We start from the raw sequence: 20094 nt of genomic DNA, 5'->3' as shown, positions 1-20094 counted from the left end.
CTGGGGTTACATGTTCCCATAGTTTGGCCCAACCAGGTGTCTAGCCACAGCATTTTGCACTAGCTATAGCTTCCAAATATAGCTGTGCATATCAATAAACCCGAACTGAAAATAAACCCAAAATTAGCCGTTTGGGCAATATTCAGGTTTCATTTCGGCCAAACCTGGGAATCTACCTGAAGCTGAATAAACTATTCCCAAAAAGCCGAATGGATATTTGGCTTTTTCAGGTTTCGGCTATTCCTTGACCGAAGAACGGTACACTCCGTCTATCTGGGATGGTCATCCTCTTCCACCGGGCGCACAGCTTCGGGAGGGATGCACATGGAGTTGTGAGGGAGGTAGGGGACACCCGCCTAGCCAGCCAGATCAGCCAAATCACCCCTGGCGATCAATGGGGTGACAGATGTCGCAGCCAGATCTCCCTCACATTCGCCTTTATTCATATGCACCGTTCTGTGCTTTCTCCCATTTTTCTATCTTTGACTGATTTTGTTAGGACCCCATAGCAGAAGGCTGGTTGGAGTGGCTGGAGTGGGGGTGGGAGAGCTAAAATGACAATGGGTACACTAATTCAATTGCTAAGTTTTTGATTTATTGATAAATCACACATATCAAATTAAAAAACAGAAAAAGGGGAGCAAGGGCGGGTGAGGAGGAAAATTTGAATGAAATGGAACAAAATGGTGGAAATAGGAAAAAACCCAAGATGGCTACTTGGGATTTGAGGGGTTTCTCTGCAGTCCGGCTAGAGGGGGAAATGAGAATGGGTGCATGTAGGGGCATGGCTAGATAGTCCCACATTTTGCAGTATGCATACAAATGGCACCAATTATAACTGAACTGGGCTCGGATCAGATTTTAAATTCGTGATGAAACAGCATTGGAAAAACCCAGGGAAGTCATGGGGTGGGAGTGAGTTGAACTCTGAGGGATGGAAAAATCATGCATAACCCCAACAAAGCAGTGAGCCAGTCCAGTGGAGATTGTGAGTCCTGGTTTTCTAAGGTGACTGCTGTGTCAAGCATCACTCCCAGGCTGTGAACCTGGCCTTTCAAGGGGAGTATAACCTCATCCAGGACAGGAGAGATAACAAGTCCTTGGTCTGCCTTTCTACTAACCCAGAGAACCTTGTCATAATTAAGTTTTGGTTTGTTTGCCCTCATCCAGCCCATTACTGACTCCAGGCAATGCTTCAGCACATCAATAGCACATCAGTAGCATCCTTGAAATTGGGTGGGAAAGAAAGGTAGAGCTGGGTTTCATCTGCATATTAGTGACATCACAGTCCATACCTCCTGATGACCTCTACCAGTGCCTTCATACTGATATTAAATAGCATGGGGATAAGATTGAACCCCACGAAACCCCACAGGCCAGTGGCCACAGGGCAGAGAAGGAATCCTTCCACACTATTTATGTTAAATGCATATACTGCTTTTTCAGCACAAAATTATCAACATATATAAAATCATAATAAAGACTTAAGGTTGGATCCAGACTAAATTGGCAATTGCAACCAATTCTTCCTTTCCAGTTGCAAACACTCCCCCCGACATGTCTCTATGCCCCAGGAGCAGCATTTTGGGATCACCAGTGAGCTGCAGTGGGAAGGGGGAATTAGGAAATTTCCATTCTGCCATTAGAAAGTTTACTCTGAATCCAACACATGGTTTACTCTAGATCCAACACCATCCCATCCCATTTTTTAAAGGTCAGACACATTTAAAACCTTGCTTAAGATTGAAAGGGGTGATTTCACCTGATTTCCCCTTCTCACTGCAGATCCTAAACCCAAATTACTTCTATCAATCAGTGGCCTGTCATGAGTCAGATTCAGCCCAAGTAATCAGGATGCCAGGAATCCAAAGTATAAAAGGGAAACAAGGCCAATACCCAGGGGGATTGGTGACAAGTTGCGTGAACAACAGCCAAGCCTAATTGTCAGCTTAAATACCTTATCTTGTTGCTGTAGCAGAGCCAGCTGTTGCCAATTAGGCTGATCTCAGCCAGGTGGTGCTTCAGCCATGCTCTGCCTCATCACTGTTATCAAGGAGGGCTCTACATTGGCTTGCAATCTCACACTTTGGCATTGCTGTTGCATTTCCAGTCGAACCCATCTCCTCCTCTGATCCAGTGCCTTTGGTGAGTGTCACATACATGAACACATGAAGCTGCCTTATACTGAATGGTCCATCAAAGTCAGTATTGTCTACTCAGACCGGCAGCGGCTCTCCAGGGTCTCAGGCGGAGGTCTTTCCCATCACCTACTCACCTGGTCTCTTTAACTGGAGATGATGGGGATTGACCCTGGGACCTTCTGCATGCCAAGCAGATGCTCTGCCACTGAGCCACAGCCCCTCCCCAACCTGGAGGTTGGCAACCCTACTCTGAAGGTGTCTGGGGATACTTGTTGTCAGGTGTCAGGCCAAGCTGGAGTCATTCAGCTGGCAGGCTGCAGGCATGGTGGGCCATCTTCTGACTGTTGCTGTTCTCTGTTCTGGCAGGATGCAGACACTGTGAGCCATCTTCTGACTGTGCCTGTTCCTGTGTTCTGACTTCTATTTCCTCTTCATCAGAGGAGATATCCACAGGCTGACTCATGACACACAATTCGTTTCTGAGATACAATGTTTTATCTACCCACCGAACTACTTGGGTGTTTTCTTTTGCTGATACACATAGGTGAACAGACAGCTTTTTTGTAAGCCTGTGTCTTAGACACATCCCAAACAGCTGGGCTCCAATTCCTTACTGCGCTCCAAGATCCACTCTGGGATCTACCCTTTTACTCAGATCCCATGCCAGGCCCCTGTCAAGTATCAGAATTTCTGATTTCAAGGACAGTGATGCTGGATGCAAGATTGGTCCTTTCCTTCCATCTTTCAGTTTAGAATCCTTTTGAACAGTTGGGTGCAAATCCAGAAGAGGGCTTTATGTTAAAAAACCTGCACAGATTCCATGCAAAGATGCTTTTGCTGGATTAGAGCCCCCCCGGCTAATAATGCAAAACAGATTTCTTGTTGAGTGGGTATACATTATTCATTTGTCAGTTTTACAATAAATCTCTAAGATATGCAAGTGTTATTCAAATGTATTCCACTCTTTTTCTGTTACTCTAGAACAAATAAAAATGAGCTGCAAAAAGGATAAATTGCTGTTTGGAGAAGAGTTTTTAGGATCAGAGTGATTTATGTGTGCAGTATCACTGCCCAATAGTTTAATTATACAATATATCAATTTGAAATCTGAAGGAGTTGAGTAACTATGTTAGTTCATCTGAACAATTTCACAATGTGGACCTCTTAATAGAAAAGTTCTTTTTTTCTGAAATAAAAACAAAAAGAAGAAACTGCAGATAATATTTTTTCTATAAAACTACTTTAGCATTATACTGAAAGTTAGAGGGAGAGGACTGTGCTAATCTTTTGTAGCAAAAACCACAGTGAATTTTGGGGCACCTTAAAAATATACTTACTGTGGTATAAGCTTGTGTGAGCCAAAGCTCATTTTGTCAGATTCATAATCACTCAAGTGGAAAAGCTAGGAGGTAGGGGTGAGTGTATATACACATATAAACACTCACAGTGCAGTCCTAAGCAGAGTTAAACCCATCAAAATCCACTGATGTCAATGGGCTTAGAAGGGTAAAACTTTTCTTAGGATTGCACTGTCAGTCCCTCCCTCCCTAAGTACAAAGAGCAGGGGGAAGCCTTTTAAAAAATGGGGGATGTTAGTGAGGGTCAACCAATGCAACCAATGCATACTATTACGTCTGTCATAATATAATGCACACACAAATGAATTAGGAAACCAGTCAAATGAACACAGGATACAATGGGTGTGGGTGTGACTAGCTGTCCAGTCAAAGAATGTGAGGATAAGGTTAAGACTGTACCAAGGTCACATAATTTTGTGTGGACAGAACTCTGATTCCTATAAGGCTGTACAAAAATGTTCATGTGTAAAATAACCTTGATTACATGACTTAAACATCCAATGGTATGACTTTTTAAAAAATATATATATTTGTTTATTCAATGGCTGATATTCAATGGCACCGAGGTGTGGGGGTTTTTTGTTTTGTTTTTTGTATTTTTCAAGTTTGGGGTTATTAAACCTGAAAATTTTTGATAAATCCGAAAAACCCGGATTTATTGAAAATTTTCAGGTTAATAAATTTGAACCAAGAAAATGCTGAAAAAATTCAGCTCAGAGAGGAAGGCAGGAGTGCTCCTTTTGGCAAAAGGAATGTGCCTGCCTTCCTCTTTTTCGAGCTGCTTGCAAGCCTCTGCCTGCAAAAAAAATACCCAAAGGGTATTTTTGAGTTGTTGTTTTTTAATCGCCATTATCGATATGTACAGCCCTGCTGGCTGATAGAGTTGCTCATGGCTTCTAAGCAGTTTCTTCAAACTAAGGGGACTCACACAACCTCCTCAGATTTTGGGGAACAAGGTTTGTTTAAAAATAAAACCTTCCCCTCAGTTAGTTATAATATATAGATATGGTAGGAGGTACCAAGACGGGGGTTCTCTGTCATGTGGTAAGTTTTGTGGTGAGCAAGTGGGACTGATAGAATGGGCTCACTGAGGCAAGAGCTGATTAAAAATAACAAAGATGGTTTATTTATGTACATAGTTACATAAGAACACTTCGGCAGCAAAGGCATCCCCAAAACAGTCAAAGGATAAGCCTGGCTGAGGAGCTTACCCTTAATTACTGGATACAGCATCAGGTTTGACGTTAAATTCACTTCAGTGTTACATTCACTTCAGTGTACAGATTTTAACAGTGCATTCCTGAGAGGAATGCCTGTGCCGGGCTAAGGAGGCAACCCAACGGTGTTGCCTCCTAAGGAGGTTTCAGCACCGCTGAAACCTCTACCCGGCACCAAAAACCCGTGCAACTCTCATAGGGTTACATGGGAAATATGCCAGCAAAAAGCTGGCATATCTTCACAAAAACAAAAAGGGGTGTTCCCTAGCCGAAACGGCTCGGGAGGCTGACTAACGTCGGCCCCACCCCCCACCCAACACCGGAATGCCCCCGGAACGCCTCCCGGGGCACTGGAATGCCTCCCAGCTAACTGCTGCACCCTGTGCTAATGGCCAGAGGCCAGCAGGAGGCTGTGGCGATGGCCGGGCTCAGCGCTGCCACAGTGGTGGCCAGGGACCGGCGGCCGGGCCTGCATGCCGGAGCTGGGACCACTCATGCTGGCATGCACCTTCCGGACGCTGGCGTTGTGGGCCCCTGCGCCGGCAGAGGCCTTAGTCGGCCTCCAAAGGCCACCGGCACGGTTCAGGAATGGGCTGTAAGCCCTGAATCGTCATTGAGCTATTGCTGCACAGCCCACTATCCCTCAGGGCCTTTCCTTAAAAGTGTTTAATTTACTTATAGGCTCCTTCCTCCTAACCGTCAAGCTGGATCCTCTCAGACGAGATTCCAACCACACAAGCCTGCCCTTTCCCAAGAGTCAGACTAAAATTATACCAGGTCTGCTTATCACCTGAGACAGGCCTCAAAACTGGGCACTCTGTCCTCTCCCATCCTGTGCCACACTAGCAGGCACAGCCACCCTTTAAAATCCCTGCTCTCTGGCTGAGGCAGACCTGAGAATGATTGTTGCTGTGTTTCCCTCCAAGATTCATTTCCCCTCTGTAAGGTCATTGGATGCTGGAGCAGTATTCCTACAAGCTCAGGGACTAGGTTGTTTTACCTTTCGGGGCAGGACAGTCCATCACATAGAGAGTAAAATGTAATTAAGTAAAATTCAAATTCCAGAACAGTACATTCACCAGTTATGCTAAGCTGGTTAACACCTATAACAGGGTATGGAGCCTCAGGTTTTGCTAAGATGCCACCTGCATTGAGTCAGAAATCCTAAGGTTTGGATTCTAAGGTTACAAACAATCAAAAAGAAGGATCTATGCTGAATAAGGCCAACATAACATAAACAACAGCATACGCGGCTAAAAAGATACTGTACCAAAAAGCATCCAATAAATGGTTAACTATGAGCAGTTTTACTGATGACAAATATTGTATGCTCAAACATACAAAAATCACTCTACACGGTGACAAATGCAGATTGACAAGATACTCAAAAACAGCTATATGTACTGTTATTTGTCACCATGTAGAGTGATTTTTGTATGTTTGAGCATACAATATTAGTCCTCTGTAAAATTGCTCATAGTTAACTATTTATTGGATGTTGATTTTTGGTACAGTATCTTTTTAGCCACATATGCTGTTGTTTATGTTGTATATACTCACCCTCTTTGTTTTTTTTTAATGCTGGTCTTCAACCATAATACAGTATTTGATTTGAGACTCACATATTAAAAATATGTGTATATTTTAAAATGAGGACTTAAAGACACCTTTTTTATTATCAGGCAAATTTCTTGAGGATTGTGTACTCAATGTAAAAAAATTCCTGAAGAGCCATAGCGAAGTCCATACTGTAGCTACTTAGACATGCTGTACAATTCTTGCCTTCCCAAGAGGTAACTACAATTCCAGCATGTTACAACCCATTATGTAAGGCTGTGGCAGCAGCAGGTACACAAATCAAGTTAAAGTGTGGAAAGAATTGTGTACTTGAAGCCACTACAACATAAAGTAATTATAGCTTCAGAACAACTTTGTTGTTTACATCTTTGTATATCACTTTGAGTTAATCTCTATTGAGGAAACTGTGATGCTAAAAGCAGGTGACTTGAAGACAGAGCTCTGCCTGGGACATACATGGACTATGGAATAGAATATTTTAGCACTGAGAATTGCTCTTTGAACAGACTGGAAGTCAGAATATGATCAAATTCCAATGGAAGAGTCTAGATCTAGATCATGGCATGAAAATCATTAGCTTAATTTTGGAAAGTGCTGTTTGCCCAATTTAAGCAGACAGCTTTTTAAAAAATCAACGTAAAGCAATAATTTGAACCATTTAGTAACTCTAAAAATGCAAACAGACTTCAAATGGCTTTTGGCAATAATAATTTTAAAAAACCCTTTCTTTCAGGGACGAAGCTGTGAGCTTAATTACAACGATTGCTTGATACAGGCTTGTCCAGTTGAATTTCTCTGTGTGGATGGGATAAACAATATCACCTGCTTACCTGTGGTCCCTGAGAGGGACCAAATCACCACCCAAATGGCAGGAGTGTCCCCTACAGAGGTGATGCATGGAGCACTCACGCCAGCCTGGCCAAGCCTTTCAACTTCTGATGTTTATATTTTGCAGACTTCCACAGGTAAGACAGTAAGATAACCATGAATAAAAATCCTGATGGATTCTGGGTGAAATCCTGTCATTTCAATATGTGTTTTCCCTCCATTGATCAAAATATTGTCTTCTATATTACACATTCATTTCTTCCATTCAGCGTCTTTTTAAAGACTGAATTCTACTTTCTTTAACTAAACATCTGTCTTGTCTAAATGAATTTGTGTGCCATTCTTTGTTAATTGGATCTCCCAATGGGCCTGAGTGGTTTTGTGTCAGAGACAATATTATTTCTCTAGTTTTCAAACTATCCTTGTGTAGAAAATTGCATTGTTCCATAACTTCATTTTTTTTTCTTTTGGACTTGGCTGATGTGTGCAATTTCATACATTTTGTAATATGTCTCTGCTCCTACTCTTAGCACAATCCTCTTGTGACTGGAAGTTAGATAACCGTACATTGCTCAAGAGAATCTTGGCTTTCTTTTCTTAGCTCATATCTTTCTGGTGTGCATCTCTTCCCCATCCTCTTGATGTTTTTATACATAAGAATGCCTGTAACAAGTTCCTCTAGGTATTGCACATTTCCTCCCCACTCCTTCTTTCTGTCTCTGATTCAGAATGAAAAAGAATCCACTAACGTGGAAGCCATTAAAAATTGAATAGTGTCATAGATGCAGTGGCCTGTTTTGCATGTCGCATGCCCAAACACATTTGTTTAACTATGGGTCCTCTAAGCATTGAGTTCTTGTATACGGAAGTCAGAATGCATGCTTTGTTTTCTTTTGGGGCTGGTCTTTTTCATATTTTAAGTTATGTGTTTTCTTGATGCAGATATGCAAATTGAATGCTATCCAATTAGTAATGATAATTATCTTTGTATCTTTTCTAACTCATCGTGTCAGCCCTTCAAAGTTCTCAATGGAACAGATCTGTAATTTATTCTTTTCATATTGATTCTCAGGAACAATTTGATTTAGCAGATTTAATACATCTCTTCCAAGCAATAGCTATTTGTTCTGGCTACAGCCCTCACAATGTGAATAATGCGAGGGTTTGTATTTAGCCCGCTCTTGAGGTCACTAAAATATTTCTTACCCTTTTATTAAGAATATGATTTACGAAGTTGTATTTGTCTGCTATGGGATGCCTGGGTAAGAATTAATGGTTTTCAGGTAGCAATGCAATTTGCTGCAGATCCAGCTTAGGGCCAAAGTGTTCATTTTTTATTTTTCTCTAACTCTCCCCCCCCCCCATTCTTTATCCTCAGAAGATCTCGAAAAGACTGATTTTCTCAGCCATGGGAATCTTGCAACCTCTAGCATGGCTACATTAATATACAACATATCATTTGAAGGCTTTGGACTTGGATCATTAAGCCTCGATAGCATGTCTTCTGCAGCAATCTCACTGGCTTCCTCAGCAGACATTCTCACTTCACCATCATTGGGGCTTGTAGGCCCAGTCGCAACAAGAATAAAGTCTCACATAACACCTGAACCATGGATGAAGATTAATAGTTCAGTAGATGTAACACTAGCATTGCTCTCCCAAGAAGAGTATGATATGACCCCATTTATCACAAGCTCCTTGATGACAGTTCCTGGTCCCCTAATGCTAGATTTGTCAGTGGGGGACCATAAGAATCTCGCTGTATCTGCCACCAACACGAGTTTAGTAATTAGTAGCTTACCAGGAGCCAAGATAGGATTAAATAGTTGCTCATTACTGTCTCCCAGATTCTGGCCTACAAGAATTCCGGCAAGTATCGTTTCAATTTCTTTTGGATTGCCTCTAGAGGATGTTAGAGAGCAATCAGCTGTTTTTCTACTATCGATAAAAAAGGACCAGATTGTGCCAAATCCCTCAGCAACATTTGTTTTTCTTTCCAAAGCAGCTGCTTCAGCAAACGTAGACTTCTTTCACTCATCAGTGATACAGGAAACCAAAAGGCAAACTTCCGTTGCCCGTGAGTATCTGGATATTAGTATTACATCCTTCAACCCAAAACTCACAGACCACAAATTGCAATCTGCTGGTTATTTAAGCAAATTAAACCAAATACGTCCAACAGGTTCTATAACTGACATAGAGCTCTCAAATGAATTCTCAGATCAAATTTTGCATAGCAAAGACTCCACATTTTATGAGACATTCTGGATGAACACAATATTAACCAGCTGGTACACATTAATTAGATCTACCTCTGTCACTTCTAGGCATTCATTTGTTTCAGCTTGTGAAATAACATCATCACTGACGATCACAGAACTGTCTTCCTCATATTCCTTTGAAAGAAGCAGAGATAAATTTCTCACTGAAGATTATGTTCTTACTAGGACCTTACAGGAACTAAACACTGAGTCTTTGTGTTTTTATACCGACTGTGCCATAACTGTCCCTTTACAAACAATTCCTTTAGAGCCATCTTTTTCAACTGTCACACCCTCTCACAAAGCAAAGACATATTTGACAAATAAATTAACTGATGTGGAACAGATTACAAAAATGCATATTCAACATCTGGATTATTCACCACATAATATCTCAGATGAAATACCGCAGATGAAAACTCAGGACACAGCTTTTCATCCAAGTGGTCCTTCTCAAGAACAAAATGACTTTAATGTTTCATCTCATTCTGAAGAGACCACCTCACAAGTAAAAGTCAGTTCAGAAAGGTTTCTTGATTTGCGACTTGATTATAGAGGCATTTTGAAGACAGATTCGGTGGCTGATTTTCTTGACAGGCATTTGTTATCACCATTTTCAGTTGACATGACATCCTCTTCAGTATTAGTTGGCCAGCCACTCCTTTCACAAATTCATTTTGCTAAAACTTCATTGCCTCAGCATTTGCGGTTTCCTGACAAATATCATGTTCTACGTTCTGCCATAAATGTGGCAGGCAGTGAGTCGCAGAAACACTTGATGTGGAGTCATGGTACTAATCGACCTGAGGAAGATCTCACAGCAAGTGTAACCATCCCTTTATCACAGGCACATAGGTGGTCAGCAGTGGCTTCCACTATTATTTCCTACCAGCTTGCATTTTCTGGTGAGTTTTTGACTTTTGTTCAGTTGATGCTTTGACACTGGAAGATTTATGGATTGATTAAGTTGTGTGTATAATGTATTACAGAGGTGAAACGTCTAGTCATATTTACGTAATAATCAAAATGGAGTCATGATAACCAGTGGATGATGTATATGCTGTTTTGCCTGCTACAGATGGTTGTTCTTTAAGCACTAGCACTTGTACTAGTTTTCACAATGAACAAATCAGGAGGCAAATATGTGGCTGGACTTCAGATCACAGGGGGTAGGGCTTGTTTACTCCTCCATCCCAAAACATTTCCTGCACATAGAAAATTGGTATGGCAAGGAGAAGGATTCTACCCTACATTTCCTCTGACTAGTTAATTATGTATGCAGATGTATTTCCATGGAAACACACTCCAGTGTGTAATTCCCCCACCTGCAGTCTGATGTGGTACAATCCAAACACAAATTTACCACCTAGTGTGTGGGAACTGGGACTCAGAATAGTAAATTCATGTAGGTGAGCTTGAACAATGCTTTTCTTCTCTCATAATGGGTTAACTAGGTCTGCAGGGTGGGGGGAAACACTCCTTATATTTGCGAATATTTGGTCATTGCTGAAAAACACTTCCCCTCTTTTTCTGAGAAAGCCTTTTTGAATGATGTCATTGGCCAAATAGCATTATGATACTGTCCTGTACACCTAATGACATGTTCCCTAATTGGATGGAATCTTCCAGATGATGACGGTAAGGAAGGAACAGCCAAAGAAATGAAATGCTGGTGAAACAACAGCTAAGGAACAAACGGTAGTGCCCTGTAGACCATGGGCGAAAACGCATGGTCGCTTTATCCTCCTTTAATCCCTGTTTCAGCCAGGATTCAGCCAGGATCGAATGCATGCGTTTCGCCTAATGTGCGTTCAATCCTGGCTAAAACAGGGATTAAAGGAGGATAAAGCGACCGTGCGTTTTCGCCCCAAGTGTAATTATTTTTCAGGAATGTGTATTCATCTGGCCAACTCACTAATTCTGCACATCAAGTGACTGTTGTTACCAAAAGCCATGGTTGAATTATGTATTTCCTTTCTGAGTGTGTTTTAGGAAGTGGCTGACTTGCTTATATGCTGCTTTCTTTGCAATTTAATCTGGAAAAGATTCAAGAGTAGATCTGTAAACTTGCCTTCCAGGTCATGAAATCTGAACTATAAGCTTGCTCAGTTGTCCAGGTGACAATAGAATTGAGTGTGGCATTAGAAAAGTTTCTAAACAGAAATGTCCATGTTTGTCTTTATCTAGAATACTGTAAAATATGGGCTTTTCTTTATTTAAATATCCAATTCCTTCATCTAAGATTTTAGATCAAAAATTAATTTCTTGTAAATGAAATGCTTGTAAACATTTCCCAGGTTTATAGCCTGCTGTAAGTTTCCATTTTGGTATTAAAAGTTAGGTCCTTTTTTCCCTTCTCCCAAGAAAAACAAAAAAATATATAATGGAGAAATGTCTGCACCGTGTACCTTTTGTTGTAAAAAGAATTTCCTATATGGCATGGATGGTTTTCCACTTTTAATTTCTCTCAGATACCTGCAATGTATTTAAAATAATCTGGGAAGAATTTTAGAAGGGATATTTTAGATACAGTAAGACCTTGGCCTTTTATGCTGTTTTGTAATACTGCATTTGTGTGAGCTGCTTTAACTGGAGGTCATATCCAACATATTATGACTGTAAGCTTTGTCTTTATCGGTGTGGCCAGAAGTGTCATTATTTTTTTTAAATCAAAACCTTTATTAAGTGATTAAGACAAATCCATTTCTAGTTAGTCAGAAAAACTGGCTCCAACCTAGGGACCTACTACATTCTTTGATACCAACAATTTCTATCTATGTAAGCAATAAGCAACATTTGTAACATGAGACTTGTAGCATCCTCTGGTATTTAATTTTGCTTGAAGGAGCCATGACCTTTGGCTGCTTTTCAAATGAGCCTTATTACCTATGGCAGTTGGTGTTTAAATGCATTAATTGTTGAGATGTAGAGGCTGCATTGGCCTGTATGAGCTCCAACCCCCCCCCCCTCTGAGGGGCTTCTAGATTTCAGCTCTGTACGCTAGGTTATGACCCAAATGCAGCAGCTTTACAGACCTCACTTGGAGTAGTCAACCTCCTTTGTGATATAGTGAGCAGCTGCCATGACAAAGAATAAAGCACCAGCCTAGCATGCTTTTACTTTGATTTAGGGTTGAACTGCTGCCCCAAAAGTCTTTTTTTTATGGGCTGTAACTTTGAAGCACACATCACACTCCTATTGCTTCACTCTCAGTCTCTTTCAGTTGTACAAAGGAAACAAATTGGAAAGTAAGCTGACTTTCTTGCTATCTATGGTAATTACAAAAAGAAATTAAAAATGTGATTTACGACATGGTTCTTTTACTAATTTGGAATCTTCTGGGATTTGTGTTTATGTGTGTTTTTAGAAATCCTTTCCTACTTAGTTGATCTGCATGTTTCTAATAATACAGATTTATTCAGAATCCAAAGTCAGAGAGATCATTTACATCTCCATGATTCTCATGTAGCTGACTTTTGTATTAACACAATGTTCTTGACCAATTTGCTGGCCACATGGATAAATTAGATTGCAGTGTCAGTCATGAAACCATTTTGTTTTGTCATAGTGCATGCATTTTAGATGCCTATCTCTATTTGCAAGTTATATAAAACTCAGAATCAGCAGATGAATCGTCGGTTCTTGTAGGTTATCCGGGCTGTGTGACCGTGTCTTGGTATTTTCTTTCCTGACGTTTCGCCAGCAGCTACGGCAGGCATCTTCAGAGAAGTAACACTGAAGGACAGTGTCTCTCAGTGTCAAGTGTGTAGGAAGAGTAATATATAGTCAGAAAGGGGTTGGGTTTGAGCTGAATCATTGTCCTGCAAAAAGTATCAAAGGTAATGTGCTAATCATTTTCCTGTAAGTATCAAGATAATGTGCTAATGAGGGTGTGGTATGTTAATATGGAACCATTGTATCCTGAAGTGATCTGTTAACATGTGGAATCCAAAGCTAATCCACATGGCTATTGTGGACTGTAGTCTTTGTTAGTCTGGAGGTTTTCAGGACAGGAAACCAAGGCTTATTCATTCTTAAACTCTTTTCTTTTCTGTTAAGCTTGTGCTGATGTTTATGAATTTCAATGGCTTCTCTGTGCAATCTGACGAAATAGTTGGTAGAATTGTCCAGTATTTCAGTGTCTTGGAATAAGACCCTGTGTCCTGTTTGGGTCAGTCCATGTTCAGCCACTGCTGATTTCTCAGGTTGGCCAAGTCTGCAGTATCTTTCATGTTCTTTTATCCTTGTTTGTATGCTGCGTTTTGTGGTCCCGATGTAAACCTGTCCACAACTGCAGGGTATACGATATACTCCTGCAGAGGTGAGGGGGTCTCTTTTGTCTTTTCATCATTTGGTAGTACTTGAATAATGTATGGAAAAGTACATGTATAGATCCATCTATGAGACTTTGCCATGGCTGTTGTTTACATATCTAAAATTCATCAAGGATCAAAAGACTTTACAGCATTATAAGGAATAAAACACATGTCATAGGGCCTGGAATAGGGTTGCCAGGTCCCTCTTCGCCACCAGTGGGAGATTTTTGGGGTGGAGCCTGATGAGGGTGGGGTTTGGGGAGGGGAGGGACTTCAATGCCATAGAGTCCAATTGCCAAAATGGCCATTTTTCTCCAGGTGAGCTGATTGTTATCGGCTGGAGATCAGCTGTATTAGTAGGAGATCTCCTGCTACTACCTGGCGGTTGGCAACCCTAGCCTGGAAAGGGTTAATAAATGCATGCTATTTATGCATTCTGGTTTCCAAAATATTATTCTGGAGTACCTTTATGCATCCCGTTTTTTTTTTTTTTTTTTTTTTTGCAATCCTGTTATTTGTTTAATGCTTGTTCTGACCTGTTCTGGCTTTTATCCTGTCCCCAAGTCATAGAACATTAGCAAACAGAGCAGTGGACTCATAGTAACAAAAATAAACCAACCTATTGTATTATTAATCATTGTTAATATGCAGTCTATGGCTGTCTTGATCAAGAGATACCCCATCCCAAGATATCAATGTATGTGATGTTAGCATAACTCCAATGCTGTAAGTCAGTATCCTGTGGTGATTCAACACAGAGGAAACATGCAGAAAAGATCTCATGCATGGTGCAGATAGCATAGTGATTGCACCAGAGTCCATAATAATCCTGCTGCAGCTCACTGATCACAGAGCTGTGTGACAAAAACATTCCCCATGGTGGGCAGATGGAAGTAACCACCACATGTTCTTAGTCATACCAGCAACTTGTGCATTCATTCTCAACCACACACACTTGTGATGCACACTGAACCAGATGAGTGTACAACACAAGGACCCTTCCCCTCCACTTTCAAGAGCATACCTTTATACATCTGAGGAGCATGGAGAATTGGAGGAGGAGGAGTTGGTTTTTATATCCCGACTTTCTCTGCTACTTAAGGAAGAATCAAGCTGGTTTACAATCACCTTTCCTTCCTCTCCCCACAACAAACACCCAGTGAGATAGGTGGGGCTGAGAGAGTGTGAGTAGCCCAAGGTCACCCAGCTGGCTTCATGTGTAGGAGTGGCAAAACCAACCCAGTCCACCAGATTAGTGTCTGCCACTCATGTGGAGGAGTGGGGTCTCAAACCCGGTACTCCAAATCGGAGTCCACCACTCCAAACCACTACACCATGCTGGCTCTCTTTGATGGATGGAAAGTGAGAGTAGAAAGAATTTTGCACCAACACATCTTTTTTGAATTGGATTCAGCATTAAGACTACTTGCTGAGGCACAGGAGCAGTCAAATTACAAAAAAGCATTTGTGTCCTTCATAAGTGAGGTTTTTTTTAAGTATCTGAAATTGAGTAGATTTACAATGCTCTAGAATTTCTTCATATTTTATTAGCTATATTATTTACTTTAATTGAGATAAAGATATTATTTCTGCAGAATTACATCACCTAGATTTTCACACCAGAAACATTTCCCCCTTAATGATCCTCTTGTCCTTCTTTATACTTCCATGAACAGAACAGAGAGTAAATCACATCCAAATGGTACATCATCATGAAAGAGTTCATCCACCACTTCTCAAGTATCTGTTCAAATATTTAAAGTGCTTATTTGGGTTTCCTCTCTCTCCCTAGTGCTGGAGTGATATTAAATATTTCCCTCTGTTCAAGGTTAACAAGAGAGTTCTTCAACAATGTTCAGCACCAGCACAGGCATGCAATGTAGGAAATATTTCTTATATTAATTTTCCCGAGGAAAGCGACTCATAAGAGATAATGAATCACTGCTAATGACAAAATGAGACATTTCATGGTAACCAGAGTGCTGAAAATACAACTTTTACAAGAAATAATACAGACTGAACATTGTAAACAACTTTGGGTGTGAGGCATCCTACTAGGAAGCGAGAACACACATACTTAGTGGCTAGCTTAAGACTTAGTAAAGTCCTCTATCCCCTACCTCAGTCACACAAAACACTAAGCCATTACTGAGAAAAGGATTCCTATGTGAGTCTCTCCTAGGCTATCCACATTTGCTCTCACCCATTTACAAGTTTTTCAAGCTCTCTGTGCGTGCACTGAGGTAAGAAGGAAGTTGGGTAGGGTAACAACCACTACCAATCACAGCAACTACATGTGTACTAGGAACTTAATTTAAACATTGTTTGAAAGAGCCATGATGTTGGGAGAAGGATCTTTGCTTCATCTGTTCCAGGATCATAGAATAGGTTAAGATAATTGGCATAGTCCAAAACAGAGTTCAGCATGTTAAAGACCAGGGCCCTTAACTATGTGTTGGGTGGTGGCTGATGTCATTTGCTGGGTGGAAAGTTTACTAATATAATGGAACACTGAAACATTCCAGATTTAAAAGTTCTGTTTCCTTTGCTGTTTTATATCTGTGGCATTTATATCTCTTGGCAATGTTGTGCTGCCAACAACCTTCCATTTTGGTTTTGCTTTCTGATCCCCATCCTGATGCCTGGATAAGATCATCTCTGCATGTCACAGCAAGCCAATAAAGATAATCCTGACTATTTTAATGGCGGAAAAGTAGGGCTGTGCTTAGTCTCATTTTCCTCAATGGAGTGGAACAGGCTGTTCATCAGCGATTGTTAAACAAGGATTCTCTGTGATTCATCAGTGTGTCTTTAGCTACATAAAGAATCCGAATATTAGCATTTTCCCAAACAACAGTTTTCTCTTACAGGGCTATGACTATGAATCCTGTTCTTGGTTATTTGAATTTCTTATCAAAGCTCCATTTTTTAAATCAAACCAAGACATCTTCCAAAATCCTTGGTATTACTTTGACTAATTTAGTTTGATAATTCCTCAGCCCAGCTATTTATATAATTTCACTCCATTAACTTTTTTTCCTAATTTTTATTTGATCCATGTTCATACTAGAATTTTCAGTTACCCATTCAAGCTCATATGGTTTCTTGCCATTTTTTCAAATACCTCTTTCTACTATCATGGGCCACTGCTACACAGGACATCATCTTTCTAAGCCAGAAGTAGAACTTAAACCAGCAGCTCTTTAAGCTAAGGGGAGAGGTGGTAAAACAAAGGTAGCTTCCTTAGGTTCAGACCATTATGGATTTAGGCCTTGAAAAGTAGGCCACTTTCACAGTGGCACATATCTATGGTACATGTGTCTTCTGATCACAAAGAGCAAGCAGACTTACAGCTTAGTCAAACTGAGCTGTAATTCAGTGAATTAATCTTTTCTTTTACCAAGAGAGCACACCGTGCGCTTGTAGGAACGTATGTATGTTCTCAGAGGGCCGAACCCAGTTTTGTCTGTTTACAGCTTACCTATGCCACAAAGTAATGCATGTATTGCCAAGATGAAAAAAGCATAAAGCATTCAGTCTTCTGCTTTTAGCAGTAGTTCAGTGTACCCCTCCAGTGTACCCCCCCAAAAGACACTCAGAAGGTAGCAGGGCCTTCTGAATGTATCCTCCATGATGCTCAAGAAGCCACTACAAGATAGAGAAATAAACATCACCATCACCTGCTACAAATGCAGAAATGCTTTGATCACGGCTACTGCTGTCATTGGTTTTTGGCAAGGATTTTTTTTTTAAATAAAAATAAATTACTTAAGATTTTGATCCTATGCATACCTTCTCAGGAGTAAGTTCCACTGAAATCAGTGGGTCTTACTTCTGACCAAACACACACTGGATAAGCCTGCCTATTTTATTTGCCACATTGAAGCCTAGAGTAAGATTTATTTTAAATCACCATAGTCCTATAATTTTATTTCAGTGTTCAACCTTTTTTTGTTCCAGACAAACAAACAAAAGTACTGGGGGAAAATATGACAAGTGTCTCAGAGGCATTTTTTGGGCTAGCATTCTAAGTCCCTTTGTGTTTTCCCCTTTAACAATATAATACTTCAATTATGTGTAAATAAATAGAAACAGATGTGACCCTTTTGTGCTTGTGTCAGAACATTATCAGCGTAATAAGGAGAATTATCAAAACGAGGCAGCATTTCTGGACTTTAATATTTCAGCTATATATGATCAATTACAATAGAGTCTTTGGTTAAATAATTTATAAGGAGAGCTTAACTTTACAACATTAATATTAATAAATACTTATGTAGCAGCAAGCAAACAACCAGACTTCAAAGTCAAGCCTTGTTTCTCTCCATTTTCAGCTGAGATCTGACCTAGATTGTAGGTTAGAAGATGCTGTCAACATTAATACAAAATTGTGATTCCAGTTCCTATGAAGCAGTATGATGATCTACTATCTCACTTGAAACTGTGAAATAGAACCCTCCAAATGAGAGAACTGCAAGGAGTTTTGGTGCTGCTTATTTACCTCTGTACACCAAGCTTGAAATATTTATTTCTTCAGACTAGCCATCAGAGTGCTGATCTAATACTATATGCATTTGAGTCTCGATCTAGAGACTACTTGTGCATATAGGATGATGCGTGCCTAGTGATGCCACACAAAGAGACGTTTTTCCACTGCAGTGTCAAGGACAGCTGTCACACACACAGCTGTCGCACGCACAGCTGTCGCATTACTGGGGATGCCAAGCTACCCCTGATGATTTCCTACATTGGGAAGTCTATGCTGGCCGAAAGTGCACTATGAATATTAGAGCTCTGTGTGGAGCTGCAGATCAGGATGGGAAATCCCAGCTGCTCTGATGCAGAAGCAGGTTTCCTTTAGGGATGGTCAAGCGCTTACTGATTCAGCTCATGTCCTGCTTGCCCATCGCAAGGAGAGGGCCTGTTGTTTGGCAGGCATGGCAAGTTGCTCACAAGCAGCACAGGCCTGTTTGGCAGGCTGCTTTCTGTGCATGCAGATGCTCATACACCGTGCACATTAATTCCCTACCCCCCCCCCAAGACCACTTTGTTGTGGTTTGTTGCCAATTGTTGGAACGAAAGATGAACACAGTCAGTTACATAATACTTAATTTGGTTTAATTTCTTTTTAAAAGCCTTATCATGCTCATCTGTGGTTGTCTGATCCAAATTAATGGCTGCTGATCTGTCTGCATCCACAGCAGTTGGCTCATGCTTGCTTTCCCGCAGCCCCATGAGAGTTGTGGTTTTGCCACACACCTTGGTGCTGAAAACCAATGTCACCTGTGCAAGTTGAAAAGCAGCCACAAGGCAGGAGGAAATGAAACTCCACCACCCCACTTAATGCGCAGGCACAAAGTTGCACAGCATGGGACTCAAGTGAGATGCCAAACAGCGAAGGCAAGATGAAGTGAGCTCATGAGTGGTTGTGGCTAATGACAAAGGTATGCTTACCTGGGGAACTTGCTCATTACAAGGATCTCAGCATCTCTAGCATTAAAGTACATTTCCTTTCCTGGATGAGTAATTGCTGGTTCATCTTCAGTGCAGCCCCAAATGTGGGACTGCGCCTGCGCGCAGGCCTGCCGCCAGAAACATTTATTAGCCTTAGACCTTTAAGGGGGATGCCCCTCCCCTTGAGCAGCGGGCCGGCTTTGCGCTGAAACCACTGCGTGCTCCTGGGCGGGGCATCCCCTCCCTCCTCAGTTCCTTCTTTGCCGCCACCAAGAACGGAGCTTTTTTGCCTGACCTCAGAATTCCTTCGTCATTCTACTTTCGATTTGTGAGTTTTTCCACACGGGGCTGCTGCTGGGATCCTCCCGACCAGCCCACCGACCCTTACCTATCCTCGATCTACCGTACTACGGGTGAGAAGAGCGAGAAAACCCTGTTTCCCTGGTTCCCTCGGCCGCATGCTGAGTCCCGGGATGGCCCCCAAGACCCCATTTAAACTGTGTCCCAAGTGCGCTACAAAGATACCACACACGGACCAACATGAACTGTGCTTAATCTGCTTGGGCGAGGGGCATAACGGCTTGTGGCATATGTCAGCGTTTTTCCACCCGGGCTCGCAACGCCCATGCAGATCTCTTGAACGAGGAGATCTGGAAGAAGGCCCTGATGGCTCCTTCCCCTGCGACCAGCTCCAAATCTCTAGGAGCACGAAATCTGTGCTCTCGGCTCCAGCCTTGCAGACTACCCTCTCGGATCCGACGCACGTCTCTAAGAAACACAAGCACAAGACGAAGCATAAGCAAAAGAGCACCAGATCCAGCCGCCCAAGCTCAAAACCGGCTACCCCCGTGCATACCCTCCTGGATCCGAGGCCCCTTACACAAGCGCCTCTCCCGGTACCAAGGACCCTGTCATTCCATTCGGGCTCACCTCTCCAATGC

This window comes from Euleptes europaea, chromosome 10 (genome assembly GCF_029931775.1).
Source record: "Euleptes europaea isolate rEulEur1 chromosome 10, rEulEur1.hap1, whole genome shotgun sequence".
NCBI classification, from domain to species: Eukaryota; Metazoa; Chordata; class Lepidosauria; order Squamata; family Sphaerodactylidae; genus Euleptes; species Euleptes europaea.
Note: the sequence above shows the minus strand (reverse complement) of the source record.